This window comes from Schistocerca gregaria, chromosome 3 (assembly GCF_023897955.1).
Source record: "Schistocerca gregaria isolate iqSchGreg1 chromosome 3, iqSchGreg1.2, whole genome shotgun sequence".
NCBI classification, from domain to species: domain Eukaryota; kingdom Metazoa; phylum Arthropoda; class Insecta; order Orthoptera; family Acrididae; genus Schistocerca; species Schistocerca gregaria.
The window spans coordinates 255,079,070-255,091,864 of NC_064922.1; positions in this window are offsets into that span (position 1 = coordinate 255,079,070).

A 12,795-nucleotide genomic window follows, 5' to 3' on the forward strand; every position below is an offset into this window, starting at 1 on the left:
AGCCATTTCACTGTGCTTCCATAGCACACAAACTGACCGATACATGAGCTGAGCGTAACATTTTAGAACCCTTTTCATCCGAATTTTAGAACGCTTTCTCTGCGCTTTACAACTTTTATGGGTGGACACCTTTGAGGAATACTACCAAGCTGCGAAGTCTCATCATGAACTGAATTTCCGTTACCTTATGGCTCCCATGTGAGCTGAACCATTGTTCCTGTTAGAAGTGGCAACACTATGTACTACATTTCGCACCCTGCAATGTCTCAAATCACGTAGAAATTTAATCATGTATTATTCCTGTGTATACGCACAATAAGAGAGTTCTTCGTTATTTGCTTTCCTTCCGCGTGTTGCAATTTTAATTATCAACAGTGTATTAGAGAGCTGTAATTACTTATCGAATAGGCCTCCGTTGTATTTCTGACCTGCCCTGTGCACAGTAACAGCCGTTCCTCTGGTTAGAGCAGCTTTCTTCATCCATTAGGTTAGAGACTTTGGCTCTCCCACACCATCTGCAAATGCGAAAACACATCGACGTATCAAAAGCCGACAAGTAGGCTACCAGCAACATAAGAATTCATAAACTGCATCTGAGAATTCCTTCCCAGTGGATTACAAACTGCACAGAACAAAACTGCATTACAAATTATGCTTTCGACGGTCTGCCGGGGCCGAGCAGCACGTAATTTGTACTACAGTACAGATTTTCTCTGCTAAGAGATCCCAGATGGCGCAGTAGCGTGTGCCACTAGCACATACCTCCTGTCAGCTCTCCAACCAGCAGTTTCACTCAGATGGTGGGAGGGAATGACGGAAATAGAAGAGACATTCTAGAGTGGGATTAACATTGAACTATTAAAGGATGTAAAAGATGAGAATCGCCGTTGGAATTACTTTCCTCGGTGAATGAGGTAGCATTGCAGGACCTATTGATTGGAAATAATAGTCTAATGGGTACAAACTATGTATTAAGCGTAAACCGAAGGAAGACGAATGTATTGAAGAGTAGCGGCAGTTGGGTTAGTGATAATTTTAACTTAAAAATTGGGAAATGCAAATTAAACGAAAGGAAGGAATTCTGATTCCTTGGTTCCTTGGAAGCAAAACAACGCTCCATGGACCAATCAAGGAGGACACGAAAAGCAGACTGTCACGGGCAAAGACAGCATTCCTGCCCAAACGTGTCTACTGGTGTCAGACGTCAGCCTTTCTTTGACGAAGAATTTCTGATTATGTACGTTTTGAACAAAGCATTGTATGTAAGTGAATCAAGGGCTGTGGGAACACCGGAAAAGAAGAGATTTCAAACGTTTGAAATGTGATGCTATAGAAGTATGTCAAAAATTAGGTGGACTCATAAGAAACAGGGAAGTTCTCCGTGATATCGACAAGGACAGGACCTTGTCAAAAACCAACAAGAAGAAGGGACAGGAAGGTAGCACATGTGATATGACATCAACGACAGTAGCCCTCACAGTGACCGAGCGAGGTGGCGCAGTGGTTAGACACTGGACTCGCGTTCGGGAGGACGACGGTTCAATTCCGCGTCCGGCCATCCTGATTTAGGTTTTCCGTGATTTCCCTAAATCACTCCAGGCAAATGCCGGGATGGTTCCTCTGAAAGGGCACGGCCGACGTCCTTCCCCATCCTTCCCTAATCCGATGAGACCGATGACCACGCTGTCTTGTCTCCTTCCCCAAAACAACCAACCAACTCCCACAGTACTAGTGGGAGCTGTATAGAGTAAAATCTACAGGGGAAAAGAACGACTGGAATGTATAACCAACAAATAGTTGAGGACGTTGCGTGCAAGCGCAATTCTCAAATAAAGAAGATGTTGCAACAGGGAATTACTGGTGCTCTGCATCAAATCATTCACAGGACCAATAAAAAAAGTCCTGAAACAATTCTAAGGTTTCTAGATTACAGAAGTGATGAAAGTCCTGCTTTCATTCGATGTGACATATTTCGAAGGTTTATATTGGAGTTTTCAAACAGAGTTTTTTCAATAGCCGATATGTTACGTCACAGAGGTTCTGAACTTAAGCAATGTGCTCTTTGGTTGCTAGAAGTATTTTCACTGCGGAAGCATTGTAGGAGAAGCTAGTGAGAGAGTCGGATGCTGGCTATGCTACTGAGGAGATGAAAATTGCCTGCAGAGCACAGAGAAAAAAGTACCTATAAAATATAATTTGTTAAAGAGTAATTGGACAAGTGAAGATTATGAAGTAAAGTTCTTGCTGCATTGTTTGCTTGCGCGTAATTATGTTACGTTTGAGTAACGGAAGGTTTGAATCGAATTTTTATTTATTGTTTTGGGGTAGTCAGTATCACTGTTCAGACGTGAGTAAGTGAAGTTTTATATTCACGTACTTGAGCTCAAAGGCTATAGATTGATCGTTGTTTTGCCATTTCAATAATTAATTTCATGGCAGGGTAATAATTCTTAAAAAATATAATTTTTGCAGATATGACTGTAATAATTAGACAATTAGTTTCAGTTTTGTGCAATATAGTCTTCAAACGTCGGATTCCATTTCATTATTCTGCAAGTTCATATTCCATCATCGTCCTCTCAAGAAAGAATTTCATATTTTCTGGCTATTTGTGTCCCTGCATTGCATTACTAGAACACAGTGACTGAAGCATGAGCTGCTTAGAATGCTTGCACGTCCCCGCATTGCATTGCGCAAGCCTTTATCGTTCCTATTTAACTTGCTTGATGGTGCGCTGCGTATTTTATGTTCATCACTTCGAATAGTACTATGTTTCCATTGCCACAGATGAGCCGTATGGAATTTGTTAGGGTCAGGTTTACAGTAAAGTCAGAATACAGTTGCATCATTCATAGTCATGTATGTTTTTCATAATATCCAGTCAGTGTAAGCCATATGAAATTTGTTACAGCCATTTTTACAGTACAGTCAGATTACAGTTACATCGTTCACGGTCATGCATGTATGTTTTTCATATTCATTACCAGGTCAGTATAAGTAAAGTTTAGTTCGTATTTAATTTCTTAAGCATACAGTTTTATTTTCACACTACATTGTTACATCTGTGAGTGCATTAGTCTGTATTTGGAATCTTCCTTTGTTGCATCGTGTATGTAAATTCACAGGAGGTTTTTACAGAAACATTTCGGTGATTTATTCGTTTGGTAAATTTATGCAGCATTTTTATCCTGCTACCTTATGTGACGAAATTACGATTCATAGTATGACGTCACGCATTGTAACACTTCACTGTATTGCACAATAGAACTTCACATAATAGCTTATTTACATTTTCTAATCACTTTAGTAAGCTTAATTAAAAACACAGTTGGAGAGTTTCACTCAGTTTTGGTGACTCATTTGTCAGACAGCGTTCCCATAATCACACCATTCGCGTTTTACGGGATTAAAATACACATACACGAGTCATAATGAATAGTACTCCAGTCTAGTCCAGATTGAGTTCACAAAGTAATGTAAACATAGAAAAGTTACACATCGCCCAGTTCCATCGGGACAATAATGTCGCTAATGTGAATGAAGTTGTAACAGGAGGTAACTGTTTCTTTCAGAGTTCAAAGTAGAGACAAGAACCGAGACTTTCACCATGTGGGCCCCTGATTGGTAGATGCAGGAAAAAGGTGGGCGACTAATACGACGTCCGGGCCTCGAGATTATGAAACCCAGGCCGAAAGGCTTTCACCTGCGGCTGCCACTCCCACAGGCTTTAACAGTGCGTGCGCTACATAGCGCGTGGGCACGAGTGATGGTATGGAGTAACTGATGAACGGGTCGCATGGGTAATGGATAGAAGCACGTTTAATAAGTTGCGCGATCGTAGTACAGACTTCATTAATAGAAGATTATTAATATTTTATTGCTGCAAGAGGAAACTGTAATTCAATATCCGGCTTCACACCTAGAATAACCCATGCTTTCATCATGTATCCAATGACGAATAATCTAATTGGATATAATGGATATTTATTGGAAAACAGTTTCTCAGGAACATGAACTCCATGTCTAACATTTACTTAAACTATTATTTGTTCATTTACATTATCATTTGTTGTCAGGAAATCCAGCTCTCTTACATCTCTATAGCAACTTATACAATACGTTCATAATACTGTAGCTTCTTTTCATAATATTATTTGTTTTTAAATCTTAATTAGAGTAATTTAGTAATAATCCTAGGTTAAGCAATATAACTTAACAGTAAGTATATTCAAACATAATAATTAGAAAGTACGTGAAGTGCAAATTAGTACTATATCAAAAAATTTAATGCTGTTAGTCGCCACAAAGGTGGCATATAAGGAGGGAGGTGACTATAGTGAATAATTTATGTTATTTGCTGAGTTCGTCGAACAAGACCTCCCACCTCCTCCCCCCCCCCCCCGTCAATTTAAGCATCCACCCTTCCCCTCTCCCCCCATCTCCCTCCCCCCTTTATCCACCTCCCCTTGGGGCATTTAAAAAAAATTACAATAAAATTAAAAATAGGTGACTAGTGCGCTCACGTGTGTTTCAAAGTTATATTGTTACCTCTAACTTCGTTGTTATTTTATTTAAGTTTTCATAGATTTCATTATTGTTTTAATACTACTATCCATTTTTATTTCAAATGGCATTATTAGTTATTGAGTATGATTGTGTATCATAAACCGATGTTTTGCGTAATATGCCTTGTATTATACTTATCCCGTCTCTCACTTTATACTGATTATTGTTATCATAATTTGACAACAGCCATTTCTGTAGCTACTCACTGTACCTATATCATGTAGTAATAAGAAAGGTCCTTTGTACAAATGTTTTAGATGTTGGCCAGCTATGCACCGTATGTCAAAACAATTTAGCTTTTCAGCCTTTGCACTAGTTGTATTTTATCTATACAGATACTCCCGTATAGTTGATGACTTATTTTATGGCTATAATTAGTTAATTGTGTTGCTCTTGTTCTTCTTATGTGTCCTTGGTTGTGAGTAAGAATGTAATGTGGTACTAGCTAGAGACCATGCCTTGATACCTCCTCGTTATGAATGTGTATTCTGTCAGTCTCGTCATGTTCGTTGCAAGTCAACCATATAACTGTGTAATCATCTGCTATTTATTTGAACCTGGGTAGGTATCTTATGCAAAATTTGGATGTTTCTAGTCTTCGCATAGAGTGTAGTTCCATTTTGTAACATGTGTCTTACCTGTAATTATTTGACGTATCTTCTTTTTGCCATATGCTTGCCCTAAGTGATTCCTTCTTGCTATATGCTAGACCTAAGTGCCTACATACATTTGTGTTAAACATGTATCCACTTTTATATATAGATTTTGATAATGGCTAACACCGAAATGTGTAAAAATGGATTAATAAATGAAGGAATATTGGTTTACAAATTTCTCTTGATTACAATTTCTTCATTGCCACCAATTCAGAAATTTGCAGACCACATAAATTAGTCATAGTCGACGTAATGTGGATTTCTGTTGCTGCCCTTTGCTTTGCATCACCTGTATCTAGTGAGAAAATAACTTATGATTACAACCACCTATGCATTTGCTGCAAAGGTTATCCTTGTATAGACTATTTTTATTCTACACAACGAGTGGCCCTTCGGTTATCGTGTGCCTCGACAAGGCTCTATTCAACTCGGTAGGGGGTATTGAAATTAATGAATTTCTGTATACTGTAAGCTTCCTGCCTAGTTGTGAAAACGGATTACACACGGAAGCAAATGCGATTTACGCCCTGAATTTAAAAACCCTCTCATACAAAACTTTTAGATCCGTGAATTTATGTAAATACGCGATGTGACTGCAATGTTAAGAAAATATAACATAGAGCAGGAGAGCCTTACTTTAGGCAAAGTAGTTTAAATGGGGATAGCAAATAATTAATTGATCTGCTGTAACGTATAGCTCGGTTGCATTTAAAGGGCATAACTCACAAAAGCAAGGCGTACCTCAGTCCAACATTATATAAAATCATGAACTGCAATTGCGTAAGAGCCTGACTTATCTCCTGTTCTGAAAAGCTTGCATAGGTAAACGGACTGTGTTCAGTGTGTTTGCTGAGTAATTTGATTTGTTGGTCGTAGAAACAATTCAAGAACATACCTACCTTTGCTGATGGCAAAATAGTTACAGTGCTTTAGTACTGTGCGCGAACTGCAACTCGGCGTAAATTTGATGGAATAGGCACAATTATGCCAAGCATATCTCATGACTTTGTAAAGCTTATAGTTATAATTCACGCACAACTAGTCCACAAAATACGTGTTCAAAAAGCTACAAAAAATGAAATTTTCAAACAAAATAAAATCCTTACATAACGAAAAATAAAGAACGAAGCTCATTGGAATGAGATGTGATGAGTGTTGAGTGCCCTAGCACTGGGATGGATTAATGGGAAACCTATTCTGTACCGAGCTTATAAGATAACACTGTTCGTAAAGCCATAAAAGTAACATCTTGTCTTGGAAACACGGACTGAATTCGTGAATGATTTCGTCAAAGTCTCCACTTGAAGCCTTGTAGTACAGACCAGGAGAGCGGGACATATTAACTGGGAGTGACCAATAGACTCTGATTACGAATGTGCTCAAACTTTACTCAACCATACTGCATCGTACCATACCCGTTTCGTTCCTTTTCAAACACACCTTCCACCGCTCGCCACGAGGCGCGCTCAAATCTGGTTGTTCGGCAGAACCAGAAATTTGCCTTCCAATCATCGTAATGAGCATGTCAAGGACAGTAACGCTTGAAGAAGTCAATGACTCGGTATAGAAAGTGTTGACAACACGCGAAACAATTCAGTGGTGGAAGTTGCCAGTGTAACAACAACTTTCAGTACTTATCTACCATTAAACATTTTATATTGTAATTATAATTAATTACACGTTTGACCCTCCTGTAATTACACTAACTTCTTTAAAAATATGTAGACAAAGTACATTTTGTATCGTAATGATTTGTTTCGCCAGTCAGACCATCTTCCGATGCAAATACACGGGACGATGTTAGCTATCACTGGCGTCAGTTGGTGCGTATGGTTAAAACTCTTTTTTAATGTTATCGAAATTTTGTCCAGTCATAACTATGGACATAGACGTACTGACCCAAAAACCAATAAACACTGAAATCTTGCAGGTTTCTTGCCGCATAAGAATGGTTCAAATGGCTCTGAGCACTATGGGACTCAACTGCTGTGGTCATTAGTCCCCTAGAACTTAGAACTACTTAAACCTAACTAACCTAAGGACATCACACACATCCATGCCCGAGGCAGGATTCGAACCTGCGACCGTAGCAGTCGCACGGTTCCGGACTGCGCGCCTAGAACCGCGAGACCACCGCGGCCGGCTCTTGCCTCATAAGATCGTATTGTGAGCGCGACGTGTACCTTCAGAATTTTGCGCTCACACCGAAGATTTCATGCCACCGAAACCTTTGTCATTGTTGATAAAGAGCCTCTTAATTATTAATTACCGTATCAATATCTTGTTTGTATGGCATTTTAAAATATTTCACACTCAGCACCAGGTTCTTACAGACGTATCTCTTATTACTATGAAAGTTCCTTCAGAATGCCTGGATTGAAGATTAAGTAAACGTTCCGATGGAAGAAAGAAGGAAGAATAGGGTTCAAAATTTCGTCCACGACGAGGTAATTTAAGATGGAAAATGTGGTCGTACTGGCAGAAGGATGAAGAAAAGAATCGAAAATGTCATTCCCAAGAGAAATAACCCAGCATTTACCTTAAGCGATTTAGTGAAAGCAAGGAAGGCCGTACGTATCGATCCGAAATTGTGGTGGTTCCAGCTTCTGCATGAAAGGTAACCAGCGCCACTGGAAAACGTTGCCCTTCTAGAGATGATGATTATGATGGAAGGGGACGCTCAACAGGACGGTCAGTAGCGTCCTTACCAGGTGTCATGTCGCCAGTGTCGTGGAACAGGGGGGGTGGGGGGTGGAATATGGCTGTCTGTCTTATAATGCGTTAAAATCCACCTATTAATTGTAAAAAACGCCGTCATGAACTTATAATCTTTTAATAAAAATGCTAAACTACGTTGGTGAGCTATCCATTTACAGCACGCTAACCTCCCCTGTTCAAAATTTTAGTCATGAGACCCAAAATTTCACGGAATTTCAAAACAGGCGTCGGCGAAGATACTGGGCAGATCTCCATCCAAACTGAGAGTTGCTCTGCATCAGTAGAGGAGAAGGTCAAAATATAAGCTACAAAAGGTTTTTACACAGAAAAATTTTTTTTGGTCAATGATTAAATTACTGAAGAAACCCTGTGATGGTACAATAACATGTGCCCAGATTTATGGGGAATTAAACAATTAAAAATATTTTTCTCATTCTAACCAATTTATTGGAAAACCAATGCAAAAACTTCGATTTTTTTCTTAGGCCCAGATATGGGCTACCTTTAACATGAAGGAGAAAAGAATATAAAAACAAGTTTCAAGTACAAGTTTATTTGCAATAATCAGAAATATAAACTCTATTGTCCAGTCCTGCACATTCAGTATGCGCCCACATACTGCACCGTATACACTGAATCCAAATTTCTCCGTTGGCGTACACTGAAAAAGGGCTGTCGCAGAATATGCACGAGGGACCTGTCCCAGAACGCATGCGGCCTTCAGAAAAATCTCGAAATCACTCTTCTCGTCGTCTAGGGTACGCTAGTCCTCATTAGATAATTCATCAGACGAAGATAGGTCTACTTTCTTTCTCTTCCGTAGATTTCTTTTGCTTCACTAGCATGCTATATTTGATTTTTGAATCTGGTTCAATTTTTTCTCAGGAAAAGTTAGCTAGGTCATTCTCTTCTATGACCTGTCCAAGGAGCTTGTGAGGCTCTTCCTTGTACTGTGATCCTGTAATCAAGCAAGCTTTTGTAGATTTCCGACCTCTATTGCTTGTTTCCTATGCAATTGTAGGTGGTGGGGAAATGTCAAACGAACTAACAAGAGCCGATGTTCTTGATTGGGCATTTGGTGAAGAAGGCATGAGCAGAGGAAATTCTGAAAGCGTTCCTCGCTTGGAAGAGGATAACCGTGAATTTGTTCGTAGGTCTACCGTTGAGGGTTCTATGATATCCACTCGCGACAATCCTGGCTGCGGGCTAGAGGACGTAAGAGACCCTTGTTGAGGTGCGGACATGTTAGCAGACTCTGGTAGCACTTCAGTAGAGGCAATCGGTGACAGAGAGTTACAATATTTTTGAGATTCTTGTTGAGCATCCAGATGATCGGCGTCTGTGAAGAGATGCTTGTTCAGACGATAAATCCATGTCACTTTACAAACACTTAGTGCAATCTGACCAGTTTGAACTTGCAAATAATCTTTTCCGAACAGATCGATTACCTCTTACAGCCGTAATAGGTTTCTGAGCATAGAACATATACTGTCTTGGCTTCTCACTGAAATCGGTCTTAGAAGGTGCCACGAAAGTTTCATCGGGCGACTGGAGCTGGTGTGTTGTGTGGGGTGACAATGAAATGATGCAAATGTGGTTCATCCGGCCCTTATCAATCACTTCAGGGTTGCGAACACGGCTGTACTGCCCATCTAAAACAAGGAGAACTGGTAAAGCGGACATCACCGTTTTCATGAAGTCGTCGAACCACTGAGTAAACAAATGAGTCCGTATGCAATCAGAACAGTGGGCTCGGCCGATACTTCCTGGAGGAGCACTTTTCATCAATTACTCTGACATTCTAGTTCTGAGAAAAATAATAAAAGGAGGATACAATGTCCTGATGCACTCATGCAAACAATGAATGTTATAGGCGAACCCCTTTCAGCAGTACTGCAGTTTAGGTCTTTCCCTTTCTGCCAACCACTTGTGGTATTTTATTATGCACAATACTCAAACGTGTCTCATGAACGTTATGTACCGTATGCAATCCGGTGGGCAGTGGGGTTTATTGTAAACCTCTTCTAATAGCTCGTAACAAGGCTCTTGAGGAAGAAGTGTCTCAGGGATTACGAATAGATAGGTGAGATGAATGGCGATTCAGAAAAAGACCTGCCCAAATCCTTCCAGCGGCGGTAGTCGTGAAAGGCGCGTTAATGTCGTTCCTCTCTGCTAAAACAAACGTTCTTCGTTTCAGATGGGATAAAGTATATCCAAAATATCCGTTGCTCATTGTCAACAAGTACGAATCAAGCTCTTCTTCCAGTCGTGGCACTGTCAGTAGCAATTGGAGTCAGATCTGTCTTCTTACTTAAAATCTGAAAGGTAGAGCGAGGTACATCATATAATTTAGCAGCCTTTAGAGTTCCCATTTTCTCCCCCCCCCCCCCCTCCCCCCATAGCAGTGATGGCTTCAGCCATCTGCAAATGATCCCACGTTTTACTTTGCCCTTGCCTTGGTATTTAAGCTTGTTAAGTGGCATCCTGAAAAACAAATCTTGAGTAGGTTTCAACTAAAATTATAGGAATATTGGTCCAAATATGGGCTTTCCCATAATTTTCACGGTAGCCCATACTTGGACCACACTGTAGTTTCTGCAAAATAGCCCTAACGGTCATAACGAAATACAGACAAAACTAGGAAACAGATCCTTTAAAGTATCAATAATACAGTTCTTCCAGCGAATTGCATGCAGACTTAAGTTATAAGGAAAATGGTTAAGTTACATACATGTCGATAGAGATCAGTTCACAGAATCGTGTTTTTCACGCGTAAAATCTCATTACAGCCAGGCAACATGCGTTCGGTCTACCAATTGTTTACAGTCGTCCTCGGAGGTGTTGGGAGACAGACTGACACACACTGCGGCTTGGTGGCAACATTTTCTGCGCCCCCAGGCCGTCTAGCCCCTATTTAGACCACTGCCCATATCTGGACCTACTCTTCTATATAAAATATATGCCGAACGCGGTGGTCTCGCGGTTCTAGGCGCGCAATCCGGAACCGTGCGACTGCTACGGTCGCAGGTTCGAATCCTGCCTCGGGCATGGATGTGTGTGATGTCCTTAGGTTAGTTAGGTTTAAGTAGTTCTAAGTTCTAGGGGACTAATGACCACAGCAGTTGAGTCCCATAGTGCTCAGAGCCATTTGAATCATTTGAACCATAAAATACATGTAGGTAAAACACGCTGGATCGAGAAAGCGAAACACTACAAATTTCACATAGTGGTGGATCTTACCGCTGGAGGAGGAACCCGTGTGCTAATGGACAGCATGGTATTCCCAGTCTGGTGAATAGCTTTTCCTTCTATCGGTGTGGTTGACATGAATTCCATCATATCTGAGTGGTCGAACCGACGTGCCGCTGTTTGTTGTTTGCCACTTCCAACCAGTCTGTTTGTTTTCCACTGAGGTATGACTCCTCTGTCGGATAATGAGATGACTGCGGGCAAGGTGACAGCACATCGAAGTACCATGCCACCGTTACACGGATCTTTGGTTGTTTTGTCGGCTGCGCCGTCTTCCTGTATCCCGACCTCTACTGGTACCCAGTATCGGCATCCTATCCGCTGTAATGTAACATACATGATCTCAAACACTGTTGTCTACTGGATATATCGGGCGCTTGTAGCGCACTGAGCGCCTTAAGAACTGACGAGAAACAATGTACTAAGATGCATCTGTTCCAGTGCCTTCGGAACGCCATATAACTGCGAATCATAACTTGTAAATTGTTCCGGAGGGCATACTGGGAATATCCCACCAGCCAAAACAACTGAACAAATGAGGGCATTCCCTTACTGCGATCCGTGCGTATATACGAGTATAATCATAAAATCGTTGTACGTACTTAAAATTGAAGAAAACATATCATCGCAGAGAGACAGCAGATCTGGTTTATGCACAACAGGATAGCTCCGTACGACAGTAACAAACCCATCGTTCAAGGAGAGAAGATCTGGTCGAGGAAATCCTAGAATATTCTCTTCCTTCACCTGATAATACCTTATGTTTCTGGATATCAGGATATTTATGAGGTTCTGGTGTATTATATGCCCCTCAACAAGTTGCACATTTTTAAGATTGTTTGTCCCTTTTACTTAAACAAATCCAAGGGCAGCCATGTGTGTTTTCACGAGGTTGTAATTTTTTGATGAGAGTTTGAAGGATGTGCAAGAATGAGGAGTAGCTACATTGATCAACTCTTGTAGTAACGTGAGACCGAATCAGATAGTCTGAGCTGGCAAGTCATTGGATTCTACCTATTATCGTGTCCTTTTGACCGGCGAAGTGCGGCAACTCGAACAAGCCTTTGGAAGACCCCTGCTGAAATATTGAGCCATGCTGCCTGTGTTGCCTTCCATAATTGCGAAAGTGCTGCCAGTGCGTGATGTCGGGTATGAACTGACCTCTCCATCATGTTCCATAAATGTTCGATGACATTCTTGTCGGGTGATCTTCGTGGCCAATCCATTCGCTCGAATTGCCCAGAATGTTCTTCAAATTAACTGTTGTGCCCCAGTTACATAGCAAGTTGTTATCCACAAAAAGTCCATCTTTTTATGGGTACATGAAGTCCACGAGTGGCTGTAAATGATCTACAGGTAGTCGAAGATAACCATTTCCAATAAATGATCGGTGCAGTTGAAGCAGAGGACCCAGGCTATTTCATGTAAAAGCAACCAACACCATTATTAGGCCACCACCAGCTTTGTCCATGGCTTGGTGGAATCTGCGCCCCACTCGAATCTTACCATCACCTCATATCAACTTAAATCGGGACTCATTTAGCCAGGCCACGGTTTTCCAGTCGTCTAGAGTTCAACCGATATGGTCACCAGCCCAGCAGAGACG